At 36.4% G+C, this 7,071-nt stretch overlaps 1 long non-coding RNA gene across 1 annotated transcript; it reads right to left on the bottom strand.

Moving 5' to 3' along the window:
* Nucleotides 1-4,463: 4,463 nt before the first annotated feature.
* On the bottom strand, nt 4,464-6,220 carry LOC120595556 (uncharacterized). The gene is made up of 3 exons (XR_005650905.1): nt 6,025-6,220; nt 5,414-5,499; nt 4,464-4,572 (listed from the first exon to the last, which is right to left on the bottom strand). It is a non-coding gene; the product is annotated as an uncharacterized LOC120595556 (long non-coding RNA).
* Between the last annotated feature and the right edge of the window lie 851 nt (nt 6,221-7,071).

Genomic DNA, 7,071 nt, shown 5'->3' with positions numbered 1-7,071 from the left:
TGGGCTCATTTGTGTCCCTGCTTGGGTAGTTCTCTTGTTAGGACCACACAGAGAATCTGGAGAGGAGAGGTCTTTTCTCTTTCAAATTGAGAACCTAGGTTCCTCAATGAGAAAATCCTTCAGGTAGCTGAAGACTGAGCTTTTCTGATCATCCACCTTTTCTTCCTTCCCATCTCTTGCACCCTACCTTCCACAGAGGAACTGGCATTGTATCCTCCAGTGGGAAGGTTAGACTCCCTGAAAGACTATTTAATCAGGTGATATTTAAGGTAATATTTCTCAAAGTGTAGGCTAGAACCTTATTACTAGAATCACCTGGAGTGCTTGTTAAAATAGATTTCTAGGTTCTATCTCAGACTAACAGAATCATTATCTGTTGGGTTAGGGTCCTGGAATCTAGTTTTTAACAAATGCTCCAGGTAATTCATAATACGTGTTTGAGAACTACAATTTAAGTGCTTTAGCCATTATGATAATATTCCAACTTCAAGCAGTTTTATTCCAATAGGTCTCTCATTGAGTCCTTCGGAAAGTAGCGTGTCTCTTTCCTCTTCATGGGACCCATCCAATTACCTACAACTATTTCATTGCCCCTCTCATCCATCACCAGAAGTAACATCTCCTTTAACCTTTTTTTAAAAAAATTATTTTTTATGGATACTGGATCCTCAGGCTACCATTACCCATTGATTACCTTCCCTGTTTTGCTGACTCATGAGCAAGCCTACCCCTTGTTGGTGACCTAGACCAGAAATCCTCAGAGTCCCCTATAACTAGAGCTGGGTAGACTCACTCCATATTGGACAGGATGGATTTGGCTGACTAGGACCACAGTGGTGGGCTGTACTAGGAGCAGGATGTCAGTGAGTGATGAGCAAGAACTTAGAGTAAACATATGTCCTAGTTTGCTTAGAACAGTCCTGGCTTATACCTGTCGTGGGGGCTTAATAGTACCTCCTTTCACTCTCAAAGGATCCTGGGTTAGACAATAAAATACACGGTCTTTCTGATAATGAATTCTATGTCAGGACCAACAGTTGTGACCGTAGCCCTGAATTGTGACTAGACTACCCCCTTCCCACCCTCTCAGCCTCCATTCCTCTGCCATGGCTCCTTCCTCTCCTCAGATTTCCTTAATGAATTCACTTTGGTATAATAGCTTGGGCCTACATTAAGGGATTTATAGGAAAGTGCCATGAAATTTGTGGCTGTAATAATCTCTCTGACAATATCTGGAAAATTTTCCTTGGTTTTAGCACCTGGTACAGTTGTTATTTCCATTGTTTATTATCTCATTTGTTTTAATCTTCTGGATACCTAATTGTGGAACTGACATTATTTCCCTTGGCTGTGAGAAAGTTTGGAGCCATATATGTGGCCTCCTTCCGGCCTGTGTATAAGATTAAACAGGAAGCACTTTATATACTTAACTTGCTCCTGACTTAAATTCTGTTTCCATTCCTTCACTAACTTCAGACTTAATTTTTCTGGTGCTATATTATATTTATCTGCAACCCATCTTTTATCCTTTTTGAAACAAGGCAGATATAAAAAATATGTATGAACACATGCCCACAAACAAACTGGTACTGATTGTTAGTTATATAACTGAAAGAGATTATTTTTAAATGTGCACAAAGAATAGTTTCATCACTTACAAAATATAGTCTTAAGAAATGAATAGCACTTTAAGCAATGCTGGATTTAGCATTCTTTAACTATGTTATTATCTAGAAAGTAAAAAGCTTCCAACAAAAGCAAACAAGAGATTAGATTAATTTCCAAGCTCAAGTATTTTTAGATATGACCCAGAAACTTATACCAAATAATGTAACAAAGTATGTTCACTATCGAAACTGCATAGCCTAATTAGAGAGCATTCAGGGGTGTTCATCTTTACAATAAAATTCTGTGCTTTGGGAGATGAAGAAAGGGAGGGGAAGGGGAGTCGGGGAATCAGATTTGGGAATGTACAGTCCAGATAATAACGATGACCCATGAACAGGAGTCTTTAGCCAGAAGTGTGTGGCTTAAAACAATCTCCAGACAACTATTCTTCCTGCTCCCTTGATAATATTGTAGGGTCTGGAGGACTGGTACTCTGTGGTTTGTAGCTAACATAAAACCATATTAAGAAATTTATCTTAGTGAAATCACTGAGGAATATGTTTTACAACTAGTTTATTTTGGAGGTTTCCCTGAATTTACAAGACTCAAAGCTAGACAGTCTATGTATGGCATACCAAGTTATTTTATGGATAAATTGAGCATCTAGTTAAATTTGCTTCAAAAAATTTTACCCTAAAACTATAGAGATCATGTTCTATATAGTGATTTCTGCTCCTTTCCAGAATGAATATACCTAATTACCTTTCTTAAGATGGAAGCATTTTTTAAAATACAAAACCTTTCCGTGAATAAGATAAGAAACCCGTGTAGATCCTGAAAGAACAAATATTATTTTCTCATATTTTTATTATTTTTTAAAGCAAAAGAAATGAGTCATTATAGAGTTAAAGCCTACTTCCTCAGACCTGTTCCTTTCCTCCCAAGGCAATTGTTATCCTGAAATTTTACCTTTCTGGTTGACATCTTTATCTTCTTATTACATAAGTTTATGTTCACAAATAACATATTCTGTTGTTTTATGTTCTAAACATAGTTTTTACTAAACAAAAATTTTTTTCTTTACTCAAAATTGTTTTCAGGATCTACCCATGTTAATACATGGAACTCTAGTTCGTTCATTTTAAGTGCTATATAAATGAGATTCCTATACATGTCTCTTTTTGCACCTTTGTGAGAGTTTTTCTAGAAGCAGAATTACTGAAGAAATTCTTTAAAAGTTAATAACTGCTCTTGTGGCCTCACTTTGCTCTTCTTATAAGTGTTAATTAATATCCAGTGGGTGAAAAATATCTACATGCATATTGGGATTCTCAGAGCCCTTCTAATAAAGAGTCTAAAATTATTAATACAGGCATACCTCATTTTATTGAGCTTTGCTTTAGTGCGCTTTGAAGATATTGTGTTTCATCAACATGGAGGCAAGACCCTTTATCAACAAAAAGATTAAGACTCACCAAAGACGCGGATGATGGTTAGCATTTTTAGCAATAAAGTATTTTTAAATTAGAGTATGTACATTTTAAAGACATAATGCTATTGCTCGCTTAATATAGTATAGCAAGGACAACTTTTATATGCACTGGAAACTAAAAAATTCGTAATTTCTTTATTGCCTTGTTTGCTTTACTGCGGTGGTCTGGAATCTGAACCCGCCATATCTCCAAGTTTTGCCTGTGTAGGGAGATGAATTCTCGCAGATCAATATCCCATTGCATCTGTTTCCTCATCTTTATAACGAGGGTAATAAAAGTATATCCTTCCTGGAGTTTCTGAGAGAACTAGATAAAATAACGAATGTAAAAAAAGCATTTAGAGGAGTTCCTGGTACTTAGTAATAGCTCAATAAATATTAGCTATTATCAATAGTGTCTTTTTAAAGATGAGTGGATACTGGTTTCCGTGACTTTTAATTGAGGATAGTGTGTCATAGAAAGATTGAATTTTAAAGAAGAAGAAACACTATTCCTCCCTATAATTTTTGGAAATTTTATCTTTATGTTTTCCTTTCTCTTTCAAATTGAGTTTAATATTTTTGGCAGAATTTCAGCACTGAAACAGCAAGAAGATACAAAACATTTAAGCAGAAGAGAGGACAGTAGGGAGAGACCAGCTGAGTATGAACTAACTCCTGCTGCGAGTGGACAGCCTGTTTTTGTAGGGTGCCATCTTTCACCCCTCTTTTCTGCCATCTATTCTGTTCAGTGGCATTGTCACTTTAGCTCCATGTATGCTAGTCAGGAAACTCATCAGCAATTACCCAAAACAAGTCTGTTTCTAGTATGGTTTCCAATTTAAAAAATCCCATCTACCTTTGCCAGGGGAATCCCATCAGAAATGTGTTAGGAGAAGAGCATATTTAAACAGTTATTTCCTAGCATATGTGGTCAGAATCCAAAATAGCTAATTGAAAGTCTGTGTGATCTAAAAAGATAGGCAAGAGATGACATGTAATACTTCGAATGCATCAAATGATACTTAGAGCTGGGAGGAGAATTAAGGACCCTTGGTCAACTTGTTGAAATTCATACGTGAGAGTTTTCAAAAAAACATCACAAGTTTGGAGCTAAAATGACTGTGCCAAGCCAACATTCCTATCAATGATCAAAGAGAATAAGATTTTAAAATAGTTGGATAACTGAGCAAGGGAGAAAAATATCTGAAGTCTCAGAGCCAGAGGTCTGTATTCAATTTCAAATGTTTCTTAGGGGTTTTATGTTCTGTGATAAAGAAAAACTTTTAAACCCTAAGTCTCAAGAACATGAGGGGGCAACTGAACAATTACTACAGAGTTGTGATTTTGAGATGGCTTTGTTCACATAAAAATTCCCACACACTAAAGCTGTATTATAATTTATTTTTTTAACAAGAGGAGGAGGCTGCCCAATCCAGATTTTGTACAATGTTGGTTCCATACGTTGCACCCGTTCTTTTGTATCATCTTCTCTGTGTTTAGGTGTTAAATAGAAAAGGAATAATTTAGTAGCAAGCATTTGAGGATTTGGAAACAATACTTGAGACATTCTATTTTCAGAGGTTCAAATTGGCAACAAAATCAAACTCAAGGACTTGGATGACTAAGTAGATGATCAGTAACAAAGAGGTATTTCTTTTGTTTCCACCTTAATAATTTCCTGATTTATAAACCCAATAGGAACACAAGTGTAGAATTTTTGTTTTCCTTTAAAATGAACAATGGATTCCCTGGAAATATTACATTTTACATTCTGAAGGCTCAGGAAATCTGGAGGAGAGTGGAAGTTCCTTTCATTCTCTTTTCCCTTCAACCCACACTCCCACCTCACTCCCATCTAACAATGAGTCACTGCTTTCTCTTAGTTAGGCTTCTAAGGTACATTTGCATTGATTTTTCACAAGTAAAGAATTTCCAATCTGAGAAACCTAAATATATGAGTCAATGGTTTTGAAAAATAAATGGCATTAAAAATTTAAAACAATTAAAATAAAAAGAACCTCATAATAACACATTTTGACAAGAGGTGATATGAAAATTAATTCAAAAGATCCATCTTTTAAATAGAAAATCCTAGAAGGGAAAATATGATTGATACTGAAGGCAGAGAACTTAAGAGCCTGAAGGGAAGGAAGGGTCTTAGCAGAGGCTTTGATTTTTTGGGTCTTCCAAAGAAGTAAACACAGTAATTCTGGATTTTGACTTTCTGTGTGGTACCTGCCCATTTGTCTCTCCATTTGACCTGGCTAGTCCCATGGTCTTTGATCCTGGTCAAACTCTGTCAGTCTAGGCCCTTTCCTTTCAATAACTCACCTCTGGACAAGATGTCTATACCCAGGAATTTGGTTCTTTGTTCCCTGGATCCTCAAGCCCAGTATTTGCCAGATCTAGGCCCAATCCTGCAGCATAGAAGATAGAACACAATTCAACTAACTGACAGATTTTTCAATCATGGTTATCAATTCCAATATAGCAGAAAATATTTGGGGATGTTTATGATGGAATGTGTATTTGCGAGTAGTATTATGCACACATTCAAACATTTATATACATTTATGCACACATAAAAATCTGAATAACTCATAATTTTAATAGACATAACACATGTCAATCATGTCTTTAACTAATTTCCTTCCTTCTCTCCTCCTTATTTTTATGCATTTAATTAACAAACTGGGTTACAAAGGAAAACGAGTCAGACATAGTCTGACTTGCAGAATTTAGAGTAAAAATTTGAGTTGGATGCTTACCCTGTTACAAAGCTATATGCTCTACTGGTGTTTTAAAGAGGCTCTTTGCCTAAAACTCTCAGAAGTACTTGTAATCTTGTGACCTTGACAGTCTGTTGTTGCTTTTACTCTGTCTCCACCCTTGACCCCATCTTCAGCCTGGCCTCCATTGCTCTTGTGTATAGATCCTCTCACCCCTTTTCCATTCTACTCTCTTGGCCATGGCAATTCCCATCTGTCTGCTTTTCTGTTCTTGCTTCTGAACTTCAGAAAAATGCCGATTTGCTTTAAATGCATACCATCTAACCTCAAATTTGCAACCCCATTATTCACTTCTTGTTGACTCCTAACGTAGCTATTCCCAGCATTTCCCACTCTTCTAAGTCCCTATGCCCACGCTCATTCATTTTATGCAGCAAATACTAATTGGGAATCAACAATATGCCATACACTGGGCTAAGTGGTGGGTATTACTGTAAGGGACAAAACAGATCCAGTCCCTACCCTAACAGATTTTACAGTCTGGCGAGGGAAACAAAGGTAGCTTCTTGCCCTTCCTCCTTCACTAAAAACATCTGGGCCTTGGGGGAAGCATCGACCCTCTCATCTTCCTTTTCTACATGCCTTCTCCCTCTGCCTCTTCTTCAAGTCTCTCTACTACTCCTAACTCAGGGGAAGGCCAGTCTTATTTTCTGTCCCATGAGCTCTTGAATCCATCCTCTTCTTTCCTCTTCTAATACCTTACTCCTTGTGATTCTTGATATTTTCTATTTTGAAATAAATGATATTTATCTTAAACCCTTTAAACTGTGTGTAACAAATCCAAAGCTGTATTTTGACTTTCTTTGATGAAAGAAAAGCTGAGTACATTTGCTAATATCTTCAGATTCAGTTTCTTTGAGTGCTATCTTATATTCTTTCCTTCTGAAATCTGGGTTCTGTCCCAAAATAATCAGCATACAAGCCAGTGGATTGACATTTTTGGAGCTGGTCTAAACATTCTGGTGAACAGTTCCTCAGCAGATATGTCAGCATGACTTCTTAAATGATTTTATTTAGATTGCCTTCCAGATACTTTCTATTTTGCTATGGAAAAGTCCCACATATCTAGGCTTGGGTTTTTAGTTTTTAATCTTAGATTGTTTAATGAATATAAAGAAAATTATTTTTTTTTGATCTACTAATTTTGGATTGGCAAAGAAGAGTGTTTCAGTATCTAAGAATTCTTACAACATTTCCTGT

The sequence above is a fragment of the Pteropus medius genome, unplaced genomic scaffold, assembly GCF_902729225.1.
Source record: "Pteropus medius unplaced genomic scaffold, Ma_sr-lr_union100, whole genome shotgun sequence".
Lineage (NCBI taxonomy): Eukaryota > Metazoa > Chordata > Mammalia > Chiroptera > Pteropodidae > Pteropus > Pteropus medius.
This window is presented reverse-complemented; position numbering and strand designations above follow the sequence as displayed.